This window comes from Triticum urartu, chromosome 5, assembly GCF_003073215.2.
Source record: "Triticum urartu cultivar G1812 chromosome 5, Tu2.1, whole genome shotgun sequence".
In the NCBI taxonomy this organism is placed as follows: Eukaryota; Viridiplantae; Streptophyta; class Magnoliopsida; order Poales; family Poaceae; genus Triticum; species Triticum urartu.
The window spans coordinates 625,561,346-625,586,738 of NC_053026.1; the positions used below are offsets into that span (position 1 = coordinate 625,561,346).

At 44.4% G+C, this 25,393-nt stretch overlaps 1 long non-coding RNA gene across 5 annotated transcripts; it reads right to left on the reverse strand.

Moving 5' to 3' along the window:
• Window positions 1–2,083: 2,083 nt before the first annotated feature.
• Window positions 2,084–25,351, reverse strand: LOC125511367. 5 transcript variants are annotated; one of them, XR_007284957.1, is made up of 6 exons: window positions 24,968–25,351; window positions 24,143–24,239; window positions 23,618–23,911; window positions 23,373–23,514; window positions 2,442–3,213; window positions 2,084–2,364 (listed from the first exon to the last, which is right to left on the reverse strand). It is a non-coding gene; the product is annotated as an uncharacterized LOC125511367 (long non-coding RNA). The 5 variants fall into 5 exon arrangements; XR_007284958.1 differs by lacking the exons at window positions 2,084–2,364; window positions 2,442–3,213 and adding an exon at window positions 17,920–17,937 and having other exon boundaries at window positions 24,968–25,341; XR_007284960.1 differs by lacking the exons at window positions 2,084–2,364; window positions 2,442–3,213 and adding an exon at window positions 18,315–18,332 and having other exon boundaries at window positions 24,968–25,341.
• Between the last annotated feature and the right edge of the window lie 42 nt (window positions 25,352–25,393).

Sequence of the window (25,393 nt, forward strand, 5' to 3'; positions counted from 1 at the left end):
TCGAGCCAGGATCACGTCTTAATATTTTTAGTCCCACCTCGCCCCCCGAGCAAGTGTTGCACCAGCTTAAATACCTTCATCTATTTGATTATTACAAGCGTTGGTCTTCCTTGCACTCTACGTGGAGGATATGTAGGATGAGTATGATTAATCATATGTATTCATCCTATATATTCTTCAATTGGAGAGCAAGGATGACTGATGTATTTTTTTCGGATTTATAGAAAATGCAAACCAAATATCGCAAACTCATACTGTTACAAGGGTGTGGACTATTAAAAATAGTGTGTGCAAAAAAGAGAATTTGAAATAAGATGTAATATATATTTTTAATAAAGTTATATTATCCTACTTATTAGAATTTTGAAAATGTCACTTATTTATAAGAAAAGAAAATATAAATATTTAAAAAGCTGTGTTTGATAAAAATACATTTGAATTTTTTGTATGTTATATTTGAGGCGTCATGTAACTTTCATGTTATTCTTTGAGTGGTCGGGTAATTTTTATGTAAAGAAAAGAAAAAGGAAAAAATAAACAAAAGGAAAAGCATGGGCGTAGACATCTAGACCCACGCATGGTCCAGCACGCGGGATAGGCTGGCCTGTGAAAGCCCATCTAATCTGGCCCATCGCATGGGCGCACCAGGGCAGAGCAGATGGTGGTGGGAGTTTAGTCCCACCTCGCCGAGCGAGAGGGAGACACACCAGCTTATATACCCGGCTATGCCTCCCCACTCAATCTCCTCTCATATGCATGCAATACATTGCCTGATGTTCATGCTCTTTGCACCATTGGGCCCACCAGCAGAAGAGTAATCTGCACCCCGGGTCTGTATCCTGGCCCATAAACTATTGGGTTCCTAGTCGTATACAGGCCGTGGTGTATGAAAACTCCTGCCACTGGTATGGTAGGTGTGCATTTTTTGCATTCATATTGAAATTAGTCAAAACAATTTAACACATTCTCACTGACTTGCCTAGCTTTGTTTGTGCAAGAGATCATGTGTGCCAAAATTGAGGTGATTTGGAGGTGGTCGAAAAAATCACCACATTCCGGAGGGACCATTTGGTCTAAACTTAAGCCATTTTTTGACAAAAGGTGATTTTTTCCATCACCCAAATTTTCTTTTACACGGTGACCCACATGTGCCAAACATGTCCATGAAAGAAAATTTGGAAAAAAAATTTACAATGCCCCCTTGAGGTATAGACCGATGTTTTGATCAGTCAGTCTAGAGGGCAGTATAAATTCAAAAAATTCAAAAAATATAAAATCTTGGAAACCTAGCTTTGTTTGTGCAAGAGATCATGTGTGCCAAAATTGAGGTGATTTGGAGGTGGTCGAAAAAATTACCGCATTCCGAAGATACCATTTGGTCACTTAAGCCATTTTTTGAATAAAGGTGATTTTTCCACCACCTCCAAATCACCCAAATTTTCTTTTACACAGTGACCCACATGTGTCAAACATGTCTATGAAAGAAAATTTTCTGTTGGACGCTATCTCCACGTCCGCCTGGCGAACGGCGGGGTGCCGCTTGTAGCACACGGGCTGGGCCGCAAAGCGCGTGCGTCTTGGACCATTATCTGGTTGACGCAGCCGACCGCAGCTGGCGCGTCTGATCGATCTGTCGCGGATCCGCAGCTGTCACCTGGCGCTGATCTCGGAGACGATTGCCTGGGCCTCTGCGACGGAAATCCCGAGGAGGATATGTTCCCCACGCCGCGGCACACACGATATAACTCACCCGGAACGATTTCTTCACCAATTTCTTCGCCGTTTTCACTGTTTTGTTCGCCTGGCTCCCCTGTAGCATGGTGAGTTGTACATGCAGATACAAACACATTGTGATAAGAAGTCGCAAGCAGTTTTCCTTGCACTCTACATGGAGGATATGTAGGATGTGTATGATTCATCATTTGTATTAATCCTGTATATTCTTTAATTGGAGAGCATGGACGACTAATGTATTTTTCGGATTTATCGGCTTTTATTTTGTTTTCAGGAGCGAAATATAATTCTTCCATTACATCTATTTCCAAATTTTATCGTGCAACATAAACAAGCTACACGATAGCCATGAAGAAACCATGATTCTTGAGGTTGCACTTGAAAAACTCACATATAAAATGCAAAAAATATCCCAAACTAATACTGCTTACAAGGGAGTGGACAACCAAATAGCTGAGTCATACATTATGAGGAAGTCACTAACTGACAGAATGAAGTATTTTACAGAACAGGTCACACGATACTAGACATAGACGACAATGCACACGCCAACATCAGGTTGATCGGCGACGTACTTGCTGTCCGACCATGCGCACAATGTTGTAGCTATCATAGTTCTGCTTTGAGATCCTACACATAAGGATATTATTAATGCCATGGAATATATTTGGACACATTAAACCATTAAATTACGGCATATTAGGTACCTCTATCAATTTGGCGCACGTACGTCGATTGTGATCATCTGCCTCATCACAATAGCTACATCTACCCTTTGTTCTAGTTTTCTTCATCTTTGCATGGAGCCTTTTCTTCGGAGCACCTCGGCCTGGCACATGCACGGGATCCAGAATCTTTTTGAAACCTTCACCATCAAGGTTAGCCAATTGTGGCATCAACGGGCCAAACCTAATGTTTTTACCCTGAGCATTAGTTGATCCCTTGCTATCAGCTTGTTCACTTGTTGATCCCTTGCAAACATCTTGTCCTTTGAAAACCCTTTTTAGATGCTGAAACGGCTCATCAGAGTGGCATGCCTTGAAACATGCTTGCGTGACTAAAATTCCTTAGCTTACGGTAGCTTTGTAGGGCTGGAGAGTATGCATACATCTTGCTCTTTCTGGTCGGTGCGAATGCACATTTTGCACTCATTGTCCACCTAGTGGGAACACAACACATGGGCAGTGTTTCTTCTTGTAAAATTCCCAATATGTAAAATATGTGGGAACATGGTGTGCCTGCGCATTCCAATTTACGGCAAGAACAACTGATACTGCGAAGCATACTTTCCTTTGACTCTGTGCGCACTTTGATCTTTTTATCCATTCTTTCCTTCTTAGACACAACGTATGTGGTAACCTATGCTGCATCAAGTACCTCTCTGATCTCACATTTTTTGACAGCATCTATGCTCCATAAGACCAACTTAAACACAGTAGGAGTGATGTGATGCCCGGATAGTTACGTTACAGTAATTCCCTGTTAACAATGCACCGTCACCACGATTACTATTGTTAACCCGCGTGATGCATCAAATCTCGTTCGAATTTCAAAATCAAAATCAAGCAAATAATAAAAAGTCTTCAAATGTCAGCAATTAAATGTTCTAAAGTTGACAAATAAATCCTAAGTAATTATGGTGTGAAACCACATTTTATAGTAAGATTAGATGCACTAAGTGAAATAAAACAGTAGCAAAAACAATTAATTAAATTTCTTTTGCAATTAAAATAAATGTTAAGACATTTTATTTAGTTACCCAAAATTTAATGGGCATTAGCATAAACTTTAATACTAAATCAAAGACTTGCTTTTATATTTTATAAAACTTAAGCTAAAAGGAACTAAAATAAAACACTACAAAAAGAAATAAATAAACAAAAGTGAAAATAAAACAAAAATGAAAAAAGAAAGACCCCATCTTGCTGGGGACCTCGGCCCAGCTAGACACTGGGCTAGCCTGGCCAGGCCCAACCGGCCACCCATTCCCCCCATAACCCCTGCTAGCCCAAAACCTAACCGCCCCATCCACCCCACTCCTCCCCCATGTCGTTCCCCTCCCCCCGATCCAGATCGGGATCGGGGAACGAACCCCGCCGCCGCCCGACGCGGTCACAGGACCGCTCCGCCATCGCCGGCCTGCTTCCTTCCCTGCGCCGGCCATCTTCGTCCTCCTCCTCGCCCCCCGTTGCCCCGGTCCCTACGCACCCCGTGAGGCCTTCCCTCCTTCCTCGTCTCCCCCTTTTCTCTCTCGCGCCGCGGCCACCGCGCCCCCCCGACCGCGCCCGCGGTCACCGCGCCCCTCCCCGTCACCCATGTGCTCTTCTTCCCGCGGCCGCGCCGCTACCTTGGACCGCCGCTCCCTGCGCACAGCCCGCGCTCGCCAGCACCGCCTGCGCTCGCCGCCTCTGCCACGCATCGCTCTCAGGCGCCTGTCCCTGCCTGCCCGAGCTTCCGCTCCTCCCGCTAGCCGCTGCGGCCAACCCCGCCCACCTGCGCCTGGCCTCACGCGATGCCGCCGCCGTCTGCTCGGCGCCCTCCGCCGCTCAGTGCCCCTCCTCCCTGCTCGCCCGCGCGCCCCACTAATGCCGCCAACGCCCACGCACTGCCGCCGCTTATGCCGCGGCCGCCTCTGCTCGCTCGCGCTCCGGCGCCCTCCCCCTCCTTCTCCGCCGAGCCGGCTTCCACCACCACTGCTGCGCCTCGCCTCCGCCCTCTCCTCCTCCCACGGCCGTGCCACCGCACCCGCCCGCGTGCCACTGGTCGTCGTGGCATCGCTGTGCCGCTTCCTCGTCGCTCCGGCCACCTGGACGGCGCCATGGCCACCGGTCTGCCCTGCTCCGGCGCCCGGCCGGGTACGCCCGCACCTGGGCATGCGCCCGATATCCCGGCGCCCGCTTTGGCCCCTAGGGCCAATGACAGGGGGGGCCCACCCCAGAACGTTTTTTAAAGTATAAAAAAATACAATAAATAAATAATAATTAAAATAATTAATTAATGAATTAATTAATTAACTTAATTAATCCTGCTTAGTTAAACTAATTAAACTTGATTAATCTAAATATCTAATTAAGCTAACTAATCTGTTAGTTAGGGTGATGTGTCAATGACAGATGGGACCCACACGTCAGCTTGACCCCGTCAACACCTCTGTTGACTGCTGATGTCATGCTGACGTCAGCAATCACTATTTTGGATAATGTTAAATTAAAATAATTAAATAAATCTTAAAAATGATTTAATTATTTTAAAATTAATATAAAATAAACCATAGCTCGGATGAAAAAACTTTGTACATGAAAGTTGCTCAGAACGGCGAGACGAATCCGGATACGAAGCCCGTTCGTCCGCCACGCATCTCTAGCATAGCGAACACGCAACTTTCCCCCTCTGGTTCATTTGTCCGAAAACGCGAAACACCAGGGATATTTTTCCGGATGTTTCCCTCCTTCACCGGTATCACCTCATACTGCGTTAGGTCACCCCTAGCACCGTGCATTGCCATGTTATGCTTTGTGTTGCCTTGTTTGCTCTGTTATTTATTGTGTTCCCCTCCGTTACTTCTTTCCGGTAGACCCCGAGACCGCTATCAGTACCCCTGTGATCGACTACATCGACGGTGAACCCTTCTTGCCAGAGGAACCAGGCAAGCCCCCCCTTGATCACCAGATATCGCCTATTCTTCTCTACTGCTTGCATTAGAGTAGTGTAGCATGTTACTGCTTTCCGTTAATCCTATTCTGCTGCATAGCCTGTCTTTGTTGCTACAGTTGTTACCCTTACCTGTAATCCTAAATGCTTAGTATAGGATGCTAGTATTCCATCAGTTGGCCCTACACTCTTGTCCGTCTGCCATGCTATACTACTGGGTCGTGATCACTTCGGGAGGTGATCACGGGCATATGCTATATACTTTATACTGTTACATTACTTATGATACTGTTCGGAGATGGGGGTTGAAGGGGCAAGTGGCTCCATCCCGGTAGAGGTGGGCCTGGGTTCCCGACGGCCCCCGATTGTTACTTTGTGGCGGAGCGACAGGGCAGGTTGAGACCACCTAGGAGAGAGGTGGCCCTGGCCCTGGTTGGTGTCCGCGGTTATTTCAAAATAACACGCTTAACAAGATCTTAGTATTTGATCTGAGTCTGGCCACTGGCCTATACGCACTAACCAACTACGCGGGAACAGTTATGGGCACTCGACGTCGTGGTATCAGTCGAAGCCTTCGTGACGTCAGCGACTGAGCAGCGCGCGCCGGGTTGGACTGGAACGCCTGCTCTTGTATAAGGGAGGCTAGGTCTGCTCACCGGCAGCGTTCGCAACGTGCAGGTGTGCAATGGGCGATGGGCCCAGACCCCTGCGCCATAGGATTTAGACCGGCGTGCTGACCTCTCTGTTAAGCCTAGGTAGGGCTGCGACGTGTTGATCTTCTGAGGTCGGGCATGACCCAGAAAAGTGTGTCCGGACAAAGGGGATCGAGCGTGTTGGGAAATGTGGTGCACCCCTGCAGGGAAGTTAATCTATTCGAATAGCCGTGATCTTCGGTAACAGGACGACTTGGAGTTGTAACTTGACCTTATGACAACTAGAACCGGATACTTAATAAAACACACCCTTCCAAGTGCCAGATACAACCCGGTGGTCGCTCTCTAACAGGGCAACGAGGAGAGGATCGCTACACGATGCTACTTGGTGAACTTACCATCTACTCTCTTCTTCTGCTGCAAGATGGAGGTGGCCAGAAGCGTAGACTTTGATAGGACTAGCTATCCCCCTCTTATTCCGACATTCTGCAGTTCAGTCCACATATGATACCCTTATTCCATTTGATACCAATGCATACATATGTAGTGTAGCTCCTTGCTTGCGAGTACTTTGGATGAGTACTCACGGTTGCTTTGCTCCCTCTTTTTCCCCTTCCTATACCCGATTGCTGCGACCAGACGATGGAGCCCAGGAGCCAGACGCCAGCGTCGATGACAACAACTACTACTCAGGGAGGTGCCTACTACTACGTGCAGCCGCTGACGACGACCAGGAGTAGTTTAGGAGGATCCCAGGCAGGAGGCCTGCGCCTCTTTCGATCTGTATCCCAGTTTGTGCTAGCCGTCTTAAAGCAAACTTGTTTAACTTATGTCTGTACTCAGATATTGTTGCTTTTGCTGACTCGTCTATGATCGAGCTCTTGTATTCGAGCCCTCGAGGCCCCTGGCTTGTAATATGATGCTTGTATGACTTATTTTATTTGTAGAGTTGTGTTGTGATATCTTCCCGTGAGTCCCTGATCTTGATCGTACACGTTTGCGTGTATGATTAGTGTATGATTGAATCGGGGGCGTCACAAGTGAAAACTTTCGCGGCGTGTTTCTCAAGAAATGAAGCATTTTCCTCTGTGAACGGAACGAACTACAAGGCCTCGACATCTTGGAGAGCCTCGTTCAAGCGTCGCGGCGCAAGGCAACACTCATAGTGCTCTATCATTTGAAACAATGTCATCTTAGCCTCAAGATGCATATGTAGCACCGAGTTTAAACTCCCACTCCGCTTATTGCTGCTCAATCCTAGGAAACAACGGCCCTCAAGATATGGAGCACACCACAGTTTTCTCATTTTATACATCCGATGTAGCCAGGAGTCCTCACTTGTTACTTTATTCTGTTGTAAGAAGTGTAACCATTTTCTCGCATGCTCTTCAATGGAAGATGTATCATATATGAAAGATCGGAATTCTTCCTTTACCGCGTCATCATGCAGATGGCGTACAATGTTTTGCTGAATGTGCCATATACAGAGCCTATGGTTTGAGTCAGGCCACACCACCCTGATTGCTCTCTGTATTGCAAGGTCCCCATCCGTGATCACAGATATAGGATGCTTCGGTCCCATAGCATCAGAAAAGGTCCGTAACATCCACTCGTATGCCTGGCTTGTTTCATGTGAAATGATACCACATGCAAAAATAACAGTGCTGCGGTGGTGATTCAACCCGACAAACGGCACAAATGGCAGATTGTACTTATTGGTTCTGTATGTGCTATCAAAAATAATAACGTCTCCGAAAGCCTCGTAGTCAAGTCGGGATTGACTATCACACCAGAAGAGTCCCTTCAGATGGCCAGCTTCATCAACCAAGTACCTGAAGAAAAAAATCTGAATCTTGCTCTTGCCTCGCCAACATGTGATTGATCACCGTTTGAGCATCCCCGAAAGAAATTGTTTCCTGCTTGTTAGCATGGTAGAAATTGTAAATGTCCCTCATAATGCATCCAACCTCATCATATCCACCGTATTGCATGCACATAATATCCATAATATGGTGTTTTCTGATCCCAGATTTTTCCATGTCTGCAATGTCCGCTTTCTGCTCATCGCTAATTCTTCTGTGTGAACGCAAAAGACACGACATATCCCGTGGGGCTAGAGGATGGTTGTGTTCATCGATGAAATCCTTGACAAACCACTATGAAAGTGCGTTATATCGACTAGAGGGGGGTGAATAGGCGATTTTTAAGAATTCTTCACTGAGGAATTTGCAGGTGAGGAAATTCCTTAGCGAAGAACTATTAGCAGCGGAATAAGTACTCAAAAGTAAACATAACAGAGCACAAGCATAGTCATCATGATGAAATGAAGACAAGCACAGAGTACAGAGAGCGTAAGCACAGGATAACACAGGATGAAGACAAACAGACTGAAGAAATTGAACTGAGGAAATTGAGAAAATCTTCAGTCAAAGTCTTCAAGCACAGATATGAACAAGCAGACAACACACTTGTGAGGAGATGAAAGAGTTGAGGAAATAGAACCAGTAAGCTTGGTGAAGACAATGATTTGGTAGACCAGTTCCAACTGTTGTCTCAGTTGTACGTCTGGTTAGGGCGGCTAGGTATTTAAATCTGAGGACACACAGTCCCGGACACCCAGTCCTGAACACGCAGCTCAGGAAACTCAGTCCTCACCGTATTCCCCTTGAGCTAAGGTCACACAGACATCGCCCAATCACTCGTGGTAAGTCTTCAGGTGACTTCCGAACCTTCACAAACTTGGTCACTCGGCGATCCACAATTCCTCTTGGATGCTCTAGACCATGACGCCTAACCATCTGGAAGAAGCATAGTCTTCAAAGGTAACAAGCGTCAGATCCATGCAGGATCAATCTCTTCAGTGATGCTCAATCACTTTGGATTTGTAGGTGTTTGGGTTTAGGTTTTCCTCACTTGATGATTTTCGCTCAAAGTCCTCGGAGGATGGATTGCTCTCAAATGACAATTGTCAGTTTCTCTCAGAGCAGCCAACCAGCTAGTGGTTGTAGGGGGCAGCTATTTATAATCTAGGGAGCAGCCCGACATGATAAGACATAAATGCCCTTCAATGATATGACCGTTAGGTGGATAGATATTTAGGGACAGCTGGCGCATAGCACAGCAACGGTCGGAATTTTGAGTGGCGAAATCCTCATGGCTATCATGTTCCTCACTGTGTTGGCAATCCGCACTGGCGAATTCCTAACTCCTCGGTCAGAACAAATTCCTCAAAGACCAGAAGAACTTCGTCTCTGTCACTGAAGAATATGACTGGACTGTATGAGATTTCCAATGGCTTCACTTGAAGGGATTGGTAGGTGTAGGATTTGAGTTGAGCATCACATGGAAATTTTTCCTTAGTATTTCCTCGACCCCCTTTAACAGTACGGTGTTTCCTATGACTCAAGAAGAAGGAACCTTGACCTTCTTGAATTTCTTCGGTGGAGATGCAGACCAGTCAAAATCTTCCTTGAGACCCATTTTCTTGAGATCTTCTTCACCATACAGATGTGATAGAATGGCCCAGGTGCGACCAAAAACTTCATGGAGGTAGTAATGGTTTTTCTTCACGGCATTGTGCGTAGCAGTCATGTTGTGAAGAAATTAACCAAACTGACGCTTAACCCATTTATGATTTTGATCCACCTTCTGGTGAAGACTAAGCAGAAGCTCACGATCAGTCATCACACGAGGAGGAGTGGCTTGAGGAGTAGACTTGGGTGCATTGGCAGAGTCATGTGTGGCAGAGTCATCATTGGTGGAATAAGATGCAGCTTTGCGAAACTATCCATCCAATGGACGAATGCCTTCATCTATAACAGCCGGTGCCTTGCCCTTTTCATCAACTGAGGAATAGGTCCGCTTGAGGACTTCAATCGGGGGCAAGTAGCTGAGGTGATTCTAAAAATCAGCTTTGTAGTTGAGTGAAGACCTTGTCCTGAGGAATCTCATAATCCAAGGTGCATAAGGATTCAGCTCAAACAGAGAAAGTGCAACATTTGCCAGAGTCCTCATGAAGAAATCGTGATAATTGACAGGAATGCCATGAACGATATTGTAGCGACCAGACCTCAAACAGTCTGATCTCTGTGCTCCGGTGTCATCCCTGGATCAGTAATGCTGACATCACACAGTACTCGGAGGATTTATAACAGAGTAGCAATCACACACTTATTACATCGAGTGTCTCCATAGAGAACTTATTACAATAAATATGACTTAAGGCCATCTAATAACGATAACAGCGGAAGGCTTGGAAGATAAGTGAGTCCATCAACTCCAACGGCATCACTGAGTATAGAACCACGACCTAAAAACTCCTTAATCGTTGTCTGAAAAGTCTGCAACATTAACGTTGCAGCCCGAAACGGGCCAGCACATGGAATATGCTGACAAGGTAACACATAGAGAATAATGGAATGAAACAGCTATACTATATGCATATTTGGCTGGTGGAAAGCTCTATGGTTACAGTTTTGCGAAAAGCCAATTTTTCCCTACTACAAAGAAATAAATTTAATTACTATCATGGTGGTTGTTAAACATTGAGAATGGTTGACAGCATTCTCAATCCCAATTAAGCATCATCATTAAACAAAGCTCAACAAAATTAATTTAGGGTAACATGTTGAGATTCACATGATAATCCAGGTACTAGATACTCAAGCTGTCCATAACCGGGGACACGGCTAACCATGATTAGTTTATTACACTCTGCATAGGTTTGCGCACTTTTCCCCACAAGACTCGATCGCCTCCGTTTGGTTTCTCGCACTACATGGTGTTCGAGAAGACGGATGACCGAGACATAGTCTTTCAGAAGCGCTAGCACCTTACGATCGGGTAGACCGTACCACCTACATCCCCTACATCTGCTAGTCTACCACTGTAAGAGTTCGCACGACTTAGTCAACTATGCTAGAGCCCATAATAGCTTGTGGCTGCACACGGAAGTTTCTAGTATGAATAGTCTCATGATCCTTTTGAGCCTGGGTGGCGCTCCAAAAGAAAACAGGCAAGTCCTGAAATACCCAAGTGCCTCAGTCCACCCAGATGTGTGTTTAAGTTGCCACCTTAGATAAACCATTAATTAACAATCTCACATCTGTCATGGATATCACTCACCCAATCCACGTCTACTAGCATAGCATGGCATAATAAGCAAACGTAGAAGTAACTCCCAAAGGTTTGATAATAGTAACAGGTGATAGGTACTACCTCATCTACTTCCCATCCCACAATTTAATTAGATCCTAATCATGCAATGTTTGAGGATTTGATCTAATGCATTAAAACTGGGTAGTAGAAAAGGTATGATCAAAGTGTTACTTGCCTTGCTGATGATCCGCGAAACCTAGCGATTCGAAGTAACAAGCGGCGCACTCCGGGAACTCTATCGCAAACAAAAAAGCACACGAAGTACTCATCTAATGCACAGGTAAAACTCAAATAAGAGATTTAACCAGAAGGTTCAACTTAAGAACTCCGGTTTGCAAAAAGAATCAAATCGAACGAAGCAACGAAAGTCAAACGGCGAAAGAAAACAACTTCGTTCTACTAATCTGGATTCTAAGGCAATTTTACAGTAGCAAAAACTTGTTTAAGTTGGTTAAACGGATAGAGGGTTTCGAGACGAAACTCTAGGCGCTTGAATCGCCTGATTCCGATAAACGAGCGAAAAGTTATACTAAAAAGAAAATCGGATCAGGAATCGCGATCAGAAAAATCGCGATTAAATCCGAGAAAAAGAAACAACGAACGTTCGCTAGAACGAACGAACGGACGAACGCTCGCTATTTAAATAAACCAGAAAAAACCGATCTATTTAAAAAAACCGAAACTAAAAAAACCGACGAAAAACCAAACGATTTTTCGACAAAAAACCGCGCGGAAAACACGGCGCGGATTTCAAGGCACGGCGAACCTCGGGCTGCGTGCGGCGGCGGCGCTGGGAGGTGGCGGCGGCGCGGCGCGGGGCTGGGGCGGCTTAGGGTTTTGGCTGGGCCTCCCCCCCGCTTATATATCCTACGGGCCGGAGTCCGGTCGGACACGGCCCTAGGTCGGTTCGTTTTTTTAATAATTACGCGCAGAAGAAAAATAAAAAAGAAATACTAAACGAATTTCAAAAATTCCAAAATAAATTTTCACGGACTTCTAAAATCAAGCCGTACAAGGTGAACATTTATTTGGGGCCTAAATGCAATTTTGAAAAACGCATATTTTCTTAAATTCAAATAAAATAACGAAAAACTCCGATATAAAATTTTATTTGATTTTATTATTAAATTCTTAATATTTTTTTATTTTGGGAAAGTCATTTTATTCCCTCTCTCATATTTTTGTAATAGAAATAATTGATGATAAAATAAATAAAATCAAATGATCCTATTCTCAAAATTTAAGAAAACTCAAATATGAAAATAATGAATTCCCCAACTCTTTTCATGGGTCCTTGAGTTGCGTAGAAATTCTAGGATCAAAACCAATCGCAAATAAAATATGATATGCAATGATGATTTAATGTATAACATTCCAAATTGAAAATTTGGGATGTTACAAACCTACCCCCTTAAGATGAATCTCACCCTCGAGATTCGGGTTGGCTAGAAAATAGGTGAGGGTGGTCCTTGAGCAAATCTTCCTCTCGCTCCCAGGTGGCTTCATCTTCCGTGTGGTTGCTCCATTGAACTTTGCAAAACTTGATAACCTTACTGCAAGTGACTCGGCTGGCAAACTCGAGGATCTTAATTGGTTTCTCCTCGTAGGTCAAATCGTTATCCAACTGAATTATTTCCAGCGGCACTGTGTCTCTCAAGGGTATGTCAGCCATCTCAGCGTGACACTTCTTCAACTGGGAAACGTGGAACACATCATGAACTCCTGACAATCCTTCAGGCAATTCCAACCTGTAGGTCACTTCTCCCATACGCTCCAAAACTCGATATGGTACTACAAATCGTGGCGCTAACTTTCCCTTAACTCCAAAACGCTTTGTTCCCCGAAGTGGAGATACTCAAAGATAAGTTCTATCTCCAACTTCATAAACTGTCTCCTTCCGTTTAGAATCTGCATAACTCTTCTGTCTGGACTGGGCTATCTTGAGCCTATCGCGAATCAATTTCACCTTCTGTTCAGACTCTTTAATCAAGTCAGGTCCAAACAACTGGCGGTCTCCAACTTCGTCCCACGACAACGGTGTTCTGCATCTCCTTCCGTACAAAGCTTCGAAAGGGTCCATCTTTAAACTGGTTTGGTAACTATTGTTGTAAGAGAACTCTGCATATGGCAAATTGTCGTCTCAACTAGATCCATATTCTAGCGCACAAGCTCTCAGCATATCTTCCAAAATATGATTGACTCTCTCGGTTTGTCCATCTGTCTGTGGATGAAAAGCTGTATTGAATTCTAGCCTGGTTTCCAAAGTTTCATGCAACTGCTTCCAGAACTTTGAGGTAAATTGGGTTCCTCTATCTGATACGATACTCCTCGGAACTCCATGCAAACATACGATCCTGGTCATGTATATCTTTGCCAACTTAGTACTGGTGTAAGTGGTCTTTACCGGGATGAAATGAGCTACCTTCGTCAACCGATCGACTATAACCCAAATCAAGTCATAGCCTGAACGAGTCCTGGGTAATCCCGTGATAAAATCCATGCCTAACTTATCCCACTTCCATTCGGGTATCAGCAATGGTTGTAACAATCCTGCTGGCTTCTGATGTTCTGCCTTTACTCTCTGACATACATCACAGACTGCTACATACTCCGCAATATCCTTCTTCATTCCGGTCCACCAGAAAATATCCTTCAAATCCAAATACATCTTGGTATTTTCTGGGTGAATCGAATATGGTGAATCGTGTGCCTCTTGCAGAATCAACTTCCTAATCTCCGGGTCATTTGGCACATAAACACGGTTTTCAAACCATAGGGTGCCGTGCTCATCCTCACGAAATCCTTTAGCCTTTCCTTTGCTCAGTTTCCCCTTAATAGAGGCAATCTCCTTGTCAGTCTTCTGAGCTTCTCTGATTCTATCCATCAAGGTTGACTGAATCTCCAATGCTGCAACATAGCCTCTAGGAACTATTTCCAACATAGTTCACGAAGATTTTCTGCTAACTCCCTTGGTATTCCTCCCGTCATTAATGTATTGACGTGGCTCTTACGGCTTAATGCGTCAGCTACTATATTAGCCTTTCCGGGATGATAATGCAATCTCATATCATAATCCTTGATGAGCTCCAACCATCTCCTCTGTCTGAGGTTTAACTCCTTCTGCGTGAAAATGTATTTCAAACTCTTATGATCCGTGTACACCTCACAATGATTTCCAATGAGGAAATGTCTCCATGTTTTCATGCATGCACTACGGCTGCTAACTCTAAATCATGTGTAGCATAATTCAACTCATGAGGTTTCAGTTGTCTTGAGGCATATGAAACAACTCTTCCTTCCTGCATAAGCATTGCTCCAAGTCCTCGACGTGAAGCGTCGTAATACACCTCATAGTCCTTGGTTTGGTCTAGCAAAATCAACACTGGTGAGGTAACTAAGCGTTTCTTCAACTCCTGGAAACTAGCCTCACATTCCTCCGTCCATATGAACTTGGTATCTTTCTTCAACAACTCCGTCATAGACTTCGCAATATTTGAGAAATTCTCAATAAATCTCCGGTAGTATCCTGCGAGTCCCGGAAAACTCTGTATCTCTCCAACCGTGGTCGGTGCTTCCCATTTGGTCACGGTATCAACTTTAGCGGGATCTACTGCTATTCCTTCTCCGGATATAATTTGTCCGAGGAATCCTACTTCCTTCAACCAAAACTCACATTTGCTGAACTTGGCATACAACTGATGTTCTCTGAGCTTCTCAAGTACCAATCGCAAATGTTCCTTATGCTCCTCTTCATTCTTTGAGTAAACCAGGATATCATCAATGAACACCATGACGAACTTATCCAAAAACTCCATAAACACTTTGTTCATCATGTTCATAAAATATGCAGGTGCGTTAGTCAGACCAAATGACATAACGGTATACTCGTACAGCCCATACCTGGTGGTAAAAGCTGTCTTAGGAATATCCTGTTCTCGAATCTTCAATTGGTGGTACCCTGATCGCAAATCGATCTTGGAAAATACCTTAGCTCCTTGCAATCGATCAAACAGATCATTGATCATTGGTAGTGGGTACTTGTTCTTGATCATTACTTCATTCAATCCTCGATAATCAACCACCATCCTTAACGATCCATCCATCTTCTCCACTAGAAGTACTGGCGATCCCCAAGGCGAAGAACTTGGGCGAATATATCCTTTATCTAGTAACTCCTTAATCTGCTTCTTAATTTCCACCAAATCCTTTGCTGGCATCCTATATGGTCTCTTTGATATTGGCCCTGTGCCTGGCAATAGCTCAATCAAAAACTCAATATCTCTATCCGGTGGCATGCATGGCAACTCTTCTGAAAATACTTCAGGGAAATCCCTTACCACTGGTACTTCCTCCTGCACAACTCATGTTAAGCAATTTACTTGTGTCCTCTTTGGCACATGTCGGGATACATACTTGATCCTTTTCCCTTCTGGTGTGGTAAGCAAAATTGACTTACTAGCACATTCAATATTTCCTTCATACTTTGATAACCAATCCATGCCTAATATCACATCCAATCCTTGGGATTCCAATACTATTAGGTCTGAGGGAAAAACATAGTTACCAATCCTTAATGGTAACCGATCACACCATCGACTAGCCATATACTCTGCTCCAGGCGAGGTTACTAACATGGGTGACCTAAGGGCTTGGGTTGACAGTCTATACTTATCCACAAATCACCTTGATATGTATGAATGCGATGCGCCAGTATCAAAAAGAACGAGTGCAGTAAATGACTTAACCAAAAACTTACCTATTACTGCATCAGGCTGAGCTTCAACCTCCTCCACGTTAACGTGGTTCACCTATCCCCTGTTGAAAGGGTTCGGCTTCTTCCCAGAGCTTCCATTGCCATTTCCATTTTGTAATTCAGGACATTCATTGGCATAATGTCCGGTCTTCGAACACTTAAAGCAAGTGACTTGGCTCAGGTCTTTCTTGGCTGGGGTTGATGGGTTGGTGCGATTCTGGCCGTTGCTTCCTCCATTACCATTACCATTCCTGGTGCCATTGTGATTGTGCGAGCTACCTCCTCCATGGGTATGCTGAAAATGTCCTCCCGGTCTAGGGGTAAAACGTGGCTTCTGCTGAGCTTCTGAATTGTATTTCCCTTGTCCATACTTCCTCTTGCGGTTCTCAATTTGCTCCTGCTTGCCTTCAATCGCAAGAGCACGATCTATCAACTCCTGATAGTTGTTGAAGGTTGCTACCATCAACTGCATGCTCTACTCATCATTCGGTCCTTCTAGAAACTTCTCCTGCTTCGCTGCATCCGTAGCGACGTCATCTGGGGCATAACGTGCTAACTTACTAAAGTCCTCCACATACTGGCCAACTGTTCGTCCTCCTTGGCGCAAGTTGCGAAACTCACGCTTCTTCATGGCCATAGCTCCTGCTGAAACATGGGCAGTACGAAAGGCCTGCTGAAACTGGTCCCGTGTGACAGTGTCAACAGGAAAAGTGGCTGTGAAATTCTCCCACCATGATGATGCGGGTCTTTCAAGATGATATGCGGCAAACTTCACCTTCTCCGCATCCGTGCATCCTGCTGTGGTCAACTATCTAGCTATCTTGCGGAGCCAATCATCTGATACTATCGGCTCGGTGCTACTGGAAAACATCGGCAGATTCAGCCTAAGAAAACGCGCTAAGTGATCAACAGGTGGTGGTGGTGGTGGGTTGTTGTTGTTGTTTCCTTGATTCTGATTCTGGACTAGCAACTGCATCAATGTGTTCTGCTGCTGGATCAACTGGGTGAGCTCTAGTGGAAAGGAAAATCCGGGGTCACGTCTCGGAGGCATCTGAGGGTTTAGAAAAGATGAGATGTAAGAATAGAGGGTCTAAAGAGAAAATACTACCCATACGCACATGAGGCAAAAGCAAACAATTCATTTCATTTAATCAAACAAGGGCATACAATCGATCTAACTATCGCAAAAGTGCTCGGACTACTATATTTACATGGTGGACTACTACTACTGATGAGGTGGTCTACTAGAAATATTCTTCGGTTGCAGACTCCATGATATCTGCTCCAGCTTCATCAACATAATCATCATCGCTATCGTCTGGATCCGAATCGATGTCATCGATGATAATGTAGTCTTCCGGGCGAATCTCCTTGGGTTCTTCATCTTCATCTACTGGTGTAGGGCCTCCCATAAATATCCCGATCTTCTTTGTTAGGTCGGCATTCTTATCCACCAATACTTCAATTTCCTCTTCATAATCTTCATGTGTAGCCTTGAGTTCTTCCTCCAGTTCCTTGATTCTTGTCTTAGCCTTCTTTAGATCTATCATGTCGGCGTACATCTGGTTTTCCTGTCGTCGAATGTGATGGTTTAACTCCTGGATAAAAGCTGCAATTGATCTATCCTTCCGGGTGCTAATCATCTCCCAGTGCTCATCTCGGCGCCCACAAATCTGGTAGATAGTATCCTTGAGATCATTGCGGTAGACTTCTCCAATGCGTCCCATGGCGATGTGAGCTGCCATGCTCTTTCCTAGACTCCAAGTTGGTGCATCAAAAGAAAACTCTATGGGCTCAGTGACTGGCATGAACGTTCTTCCTGGAACTTGAACTTGAATCATCCAGCGCTCTTCTTCAGGTAAAGTGGCGTTGTAGGTTCCGGTGAAGCTTGGTACTCCTTTGTTCAGGTATCTAGTGACTTCCTTCAAGTGTCGTCCAAAGGGTGTATCTTCATCTGGTTGCGTGAACTTGTTCCTTGCATCCGCCATCCTAAAAGAGTAGAAAAGGTGAGAAGTCAGAAGAGAAGAGGATGAATAGTCTTCTAGGTCTTTAACTTAGTGGTCGTGTCCTACAGTCTGCGTGTGCTCTGATACCATCTCTGTAGCGACCAGACCTCAAACAGTCTGATCTCTGTGCTCCGGTGTCATCCCTGGATCAGTAATGCTGACACCACACAGTACTCGGAGGATTTATAACAGAGTAGCAATCACACACGTATTACATCGAGTGTCTCCATAGAGAACTTATTACAATAAATATGGCTTAAGGCCATCTAATAACGATAACAGCGAAAGGCTTGGAAGATAAGTGAGTTCATCAACTCCGACGGCATCACTGAGTATAGAACCACGACCTAAAAACTCCTTAATCGTCGTCTGAAAAGTCTGCAACATTAACGTTGCAGCCCGAAATGGGTCAGCACATGGAATATGCTGGCAAGGTAACACATAGAGAATAATGGAATGAAACAGCTATACTAATGCATATTTGGCTGGTGGGAAGCTCTATGGTTACAGTTTTGCGAAAAGCCAATTTTTCCCTACTACAAAGGAATAAATTTAATTACTATCATGGTGGTTGTTAAACATTGAGAATGGTTGACAGCATTCTCAATCCCAATTAAGCATCATCATTAAACAAAGCCTAACAAAATTAATTTAGGGTAACATGTTGAGATTCACATGATAATCCAGGTACTAGATACTCAAGCTGTCCATAACCGGGGACACGGCTAACCATGATTAGTTTATTACACTCTGCATAGGTTTGCGCACTTTTCCCCACAAGACTCGATCGCCTCCGTTTGGTTTCTCGCACTACATGGTGTTCGAGAAGACGGATGACCGAGACATAGTCTTTCAGAAGCGCTAGCACCTTACGATCGGGTAGACCGTACCACCTACATCCCCTACATCTGCTAGTCTACCACTATAAGAGTTCGCACGACTTAGTCAACTCTGCTAGAGCCCATAATAGCTTGTGGCTGCACACGGAAGTTTCTAGTATGAATAGTCTCATGATCCTTTTGAGCCTGGGTGGCGCTCCAAAAGAAAACAGGCAAGTCCTGAAATACCCAAGTGCCTCAGTCCACCCAGATGTGTGTTTAAGTTGCCACCTTAGATAAACCATTAATTAACAATCTCACATCTGTCATGGATATCACTCACCCAATCCACGTCTACTAGCATAGCATGGCATAATAAGCAAACGTAGAAGTAACTCCCAAAGGTTTGATAATAAACAGGTAATAGGTACTACCTCAACTACTTCCCATCCCACAATTTAATTAGATCCTAATCATGCAATGTGTGAGGATGGATCTAATGTAATAAAACTGGGTAGTAGGAAAGGTATGATCAAAGTGTTACTTGCCTTGCTGATGATCCGGAAAACCTAGCGATTCGAAGTAACAAGTGGTGCACTCCGGGTACTCTATCGCAAACAAACAAACAAACAAGCATACAATAAGTACTCATCTAATGCACAGGTAAAACTCAAATAAGAGATCTAACTAGAAGGTTCAACTTAAGAACTCCGGTTTGCAAAAAGAATCAAATCGAACGAAGCAACGAAAGTCAAACGGCGAAAGAAAACAACTTCGTTCTACTAATATGGATCTAGGGAAAATTTTACAGTAGCAAAAACTTGTTTAAGTTGATTAAACGGATAGAGGGTTTCGAGACGAAACTCCAGGCGCTTGAATCGCCTGATTCCGATAAATGAGCGAAAAGTTATACTAAAAAGAAAATCGGATCAGGAATCGCGATCAGAAAAATCGCGAATTAAATCCGAGAAAAAGATTAACAACGAACGTTCGCTAGAACGAACGAACGGACGAACGCTCGCTATTTAAATAAACCAGAAAAAACCGATCTATTTAAAAAAACCAAAAACCGAATCAAAAAAACGATGGAAAAACGGACGAACGCGGCGGCGTGCGGCGGCGCTGGGCCGCAGCTTGGGCGGGGCTAGGGTTCGGCTGGGCCTCCCCGGCTATATATAGCCTAACGGGCCGGGAGTCCTAGTCGGACACGGCCCTAGGTCGGTTCATTTTTTTACGGGCAGAAGAAAAATAAAAAGAAATACTAAACGGACTCCAAAAATTCGAAATAAATTTTCACGTGCTTCTAAAATCAAGCCGCACAAGGTGACATTTATTTTGCCTAAATGCAATTTTTTTGAAAAAACACACATTTCGTAAATTCAATTAAAATAACGAAAAACTTCGAAATAAAATCTTATTTAATTTTATTTTATTAAATCCTTAATATTTCTTTATTTTAGGGAAAGTCATTTTTATTCCCTCTCTTCATATTTTTATAGAAATAATTGATGATAAAATAAATTAAAATCAAATGATCCTATTTCAAAATTTGAGAAAACTCAAATATGAAAATAATGAATTTCCCAACTCTCTCCTGGATCCTTGAGTTGCGTAGAAATCTAGGATCAAAACCAAATCGCAAATAAAATATGATATGCAATGATGATCTAATTGTTATACATTCCAAATTGAAAATTGGGATGTTACAGATATTGAATACCAGATTCTTCATGATGCCAACAATTTCCTCATCATATGAGTCGTGGCCTTTGATGGGACTCATTGTCCTCGTTAGAATGTGATAGACAGTTCTGGGCACATAAAGTAATTCCTTCACGAGGAATTTGGTTCGTGGGGCCTGACCTGGCTTCAAAGGTTTCATCAGAACTTGCATGTAGTGATTTGTAAGCTCAGGTTCACTGTAAATGCAACGAGCTTCTTCAAGGGGAGGACTGAGTGGTAAGGCACGAAGCAATTCAGTAGCTGGTGCTGTGTAGTGAGTGTTCTCAGACATCTAGTCCAGCACCCATGAATTCACATCTTCAGAATCTCCTGTGATGTGCAGCATCGCATAAAATTGAAGAATCAGTTCTTCATTCCAATCGCAGATGTCAGAACAGAAGTTTAAGTCGTGAAGAACACTAAGGACTGGCATGAAGCACGGTAGAGATTCCATATCCACGTAAGAAATGTGCTCATGGTAGAAGATTTTGTTTTTGTTGAACAACACTGAGGAATAGAAATTGGCTTGGCTGGCTGTCCAGAAACGTCTCTCCTAATGCGAGCAGAGTCATAAGGGTTGTAGTCTGCGAAGAATACGTGCTCGCCGAATAAATCATCAGCCTTGAATTTTTGCTTCCTGGAGAATGGATCCTTTGGCTTGGGTAGAGGAGTGTCAGTGAGTTGCATCACGACCTCAGGAATCTCAATCACAGGTTCTTCAGGCCAAGGAATTTCTGGTTCCTCTTCAGTGGCAGTCTGCGTCTTCAAATGTTCAGCAGCAGCAGTTTCTTCAGCACTAGTGGCTGGAATTTCTTCACGTACAGATGAAGTGGGTGAGTTTCTTCAGAGCCCATTTGAACAGTTTGTGCAGGGGACTGAGGTATTTGCTGCAATGGTGTGAACATTAGAGAGTTTGGATGCTGACTTTCCCAGAATTCATCACTCATCACTGGTGTGGAGCAGCCAACGTCCACATCTTCATCTTCCATTTCTTCAACGCCAGCCTCTTCAACGGTGAACTGAGGCAGAGGCGAGGAAATGACAGGTGTTGAAGGGATCTCATCCACTTTCAATTTCTTCATCCAACTGCTCTGAGAAACAAGCGAAGGAGTTTCTTCATCAGATCCGCTTGGGGATCACATATTCTTCATCGAAAGGAACAAGGTCCTTTGATGGCATGGTAGAGAGAGGAACAAATCAATGGGATTTTCAAACGAGCTGGTCAAAGGCTTCATCTTTTTGAAGCTGAAGAATCTGAAGTAGCTGATGCTTTCCTTTTCTTCACTGTTGCACGCTCTGCAGCCTTGGTTTTCTTCACATCTGATGCAGATGGAAGGATCAGAGTTGGTGTTGGCACAGGAGGAGCAGAGGAATCTGGTTGCTTTTCTTCAGGCACAACTGATGCAGTTGCCCTGATTTCTTCATTTTCTTCAGGCGCACCACTAGTGGATGCCCTGGCAATTTGTTCAGCGGTTGGTATGCAATCATCAGCCCTGGAACTCACATTTTCTTCAACAGCCTGATTTTCATCAGCGGTGCTGGCATGTTCTTCAGTCGGCTAAGCAGATGCTTCAGCCTGAGGAACTTTCTGTTGCGTTGGGGCTGCAACATTTGAGGTGAAATTATTCGCAAGTTTCACAAAGCGCACCTTGGCTCCAAGCCAGTCAGCGCGGTATGCGTCAAATTCATCACTGAGTTTCTTGATCTCAGTTTGAACAGCGACAAGTTCTTCAGTAGTCATAGAGATAACGTTTTCTTCAGATAGCGCTTCTCTTGTACTGCGCTTTCTTGATCTGCATGGTCCTTCTCATATTTCCATTTTCTTCTTGTATGAAATGGGTCAGCATATGACTTTGGCCAGGAGTCAGCTTGAAGTCAGGCATGGGAGTGTTGGGTCCTTGTGCCAAACATCAATGTATTCGAGGATCAACTTTGGATTCAAAAGTAGTGGCACATCTGTTCCCTTGGCTCTAGCGGCCCTGACTTGCCTGTCTCTGATGATTTCAGCAAGTTCATCATCATCAGCTTCGTCTTCTTCAAACGACACTTGGAAGGCGACCTGCTTCTTCTGAGGACTAGGGCGAGGACCTCATCCAGCAGTGGCCTTTGTCTTCAGTAGAGAGGGCCTCGTTAAAGAATTTGTTGCAACTGAGGAACTAGCTGAAGCTCCTGAGGCAATTGAGATGCCTGTGGTCCTTTGACACATGGCGAGATGCACAGATGCAGAGGACTTTGTTGGAGCAGCTGAGGACTTGTGAGGAGCTGAGGATTTGGGAGGAACATGAGCAACATGAGAAGTTGGCCTTGAGGGCTTTGAAGATTCTGGCCATGAGGGCATTGCTAAGGAACTTGGTCTTGAAACCATTGAAGGTGAAGCACTTGGCTTGTGCGCATGCTTCTTTGATATGGCCTTCTTAGGCTTGACAGAGGCCTCAGCGGCAGCAGCAGCAGCAGAGTCTTCGTTGAATTTCTCACAGCTTCTTTGGCTTGTTTAGCCAACTTGGCTTGGCGCTTGGCCCATTCATCAAGATAATCCTCACCACGCTTGAGGCTGGTGGGATCAATTAACACTACTAAGCATAGCTTTAGATATGTGCAACAACATAGACAAATAAATTTGTCTGTCAATTTTCATCTCGTTTTTCTAGCAGGGTATCACATTTCTTGATTTGTGTCATGATTTTACGTACAAACAGACCATATTATCAGTGACACATGGATAAGCATTTACAGCCTCACCACGAATTAGCGATCAAACACCACAAATTAATTTGTTGCCACAGCATCAGGTTCTAAGAGGCCAGTCAATCGATACTAGTAAGCACAATTTCAGACGTCTCCATCGACATAGGCATATAAATTGCAAAGTCAATCTCACCTCTTAGTCCATCCTGGTGCCTCTGGGTTCACTTTCCCAGAAGATTCCACGGACTGAGTCAGGGACTCCTTTCTCTTGCCTCCTGTGTCATCGCAGGGCACTCGCAGCGGCAAGACCGGCTATTCTGTTGCTCTGGTTTTCCCTGCAATTTTTTTCCACTCTATCATCTATTTAAATATGAATTCCAGTGTAATAATTATGAAATAAAATGTCAAAGATAATTTCAAAAGGTTTTAAGTGCTGACCGAGCATCCACAGACGATCTCTTGCAAACACTTTGTCCGCTCGACGTTCAAACGACTCTTGCCATATCTTATATCAAATCCAACCTCCCAAGAATACAAGTTATAGAAATCGTATGCTTCTCCAAGGGAATCAAAAATTACCAGCAACTAATCAATATCTTTCTTGACGGTGAAATCGTATGCTTTATTACATTATCCGACTGTTTATCAGCGTATCTCCTTATTGTTTCCTCTAAATGAGTGACTCTACCAGCACAGGGTCCTCTATCCGGAGGGGCACGCCCAATTTGTAACCTGAAATTAAAATGCACTGTTTTTTCAGATGCCTTGAACTTATGTACAATGCCAACAGGCGGTGGGCAAGACTTCTTTTTTGTTCTTAGCTCATCGAATGCCATGATAGGCTATACAGGTTAATTCCGCATAATGGGCAACAATTTTTAGGTGCCTTCAGTACGAATGCCATTGGGCAATATTTCTTTCGTACTAATTTGCAATTAATAATAGTAGTGATTGCATGTATACCTTCTTGTCCATCCCGGTGCCTCCGGGTTCTCCTTACCGGTGGACTCGGCCGACTGGGTCGGCAACTGCTCCATCTTTCCAGTGCATTTGTTTCGCTCTGAAGAATCACCGAGGTAGAGTTATGTTGTGTTACCGGGCTCGGGATGGCCAACAAATCAAAATGTAGAGTTCTACTGGTCATTTACTTGCATTAACTTTTGGATTAACAATGTAGAGTTTTGTTGTGTTACCGGGCTCGGGATGGCCAACAAATCAAAATGATCAGCTGCCCACTAAGGTATTGTTTCACTTACAAGTCGTACTCTCAAATTCAACTTTATTTCTCATACAAAATAGTTCATTTATATTTTCAAGACTTGGGTAACCAATCAAGTCATGCACAAGAGAAACATTTTTGAATAGCTCTATATAAACTTTGCTTCTGAGGATTGCTCTACAAACAATTACCCTCAGATGTAATACTTACCCTTCAGATGTAGTAATTCACCTTACTATTCCTTTTGATGTTAGATGTGTAACTGTTCTACCGTCAAGAAAGATATTGATTAGTTGCTGGTAATTTTTTCACGGTTTAGCTTTCCAGTTAAATGTGGTCTTGGGCACTGAATTTGAAAGGATTTTTCGCCAATTTGTGATTTCACCTACACTTTGTGTGATTAAAAAGCAGAGAAGATGCCCCCGCAAAAAAAAGCAGAGAAAATGTATAGATGAAGCTGGATAGCTCGTATACTTCCAATTTCAGTACGTGCATATGTCAATATATACGTGGATAAGTGAGAGCTGGTTAGCTAGTACACGTGGATAGAAGCAAGCAACTAGAATCACCTTTGCCTGTTGAGATGCATCGAGCTCACGCCTTCTTCAAGTGTGACCCAACGACCTCCGGCGGCATCTCGCCACCGGCCACGGCCGGGCCCGCCGACTGGGGGGCCGCGTTGTGGTTCCGCCTTCTACGAGGGAGCGGGTCGGCCACAGCCTTGGATGCGCCGGAGGCGGGCGGAGCTAGCCGCGACGGGCCCCGTCTTCCCACCGGCCAAGGATACAGCCCCGTGCGGCGCAGAGGCGGGCGGCGCTAGCCGCGACAGCTCCCTTCTGGCCGTCAGCTACGGCGCCGAGCGGCGGACCTCACTCTTTCACGGAGCTGTGCAAGGAGTGGTTATGGAGTATGGAACAGCAGCAGTCCGCTGGATAAGGCAAGGCAAAAAGATGGTAGTATTCTGTAAATAAATTGGGAAAAAGAAATTGTGGTTG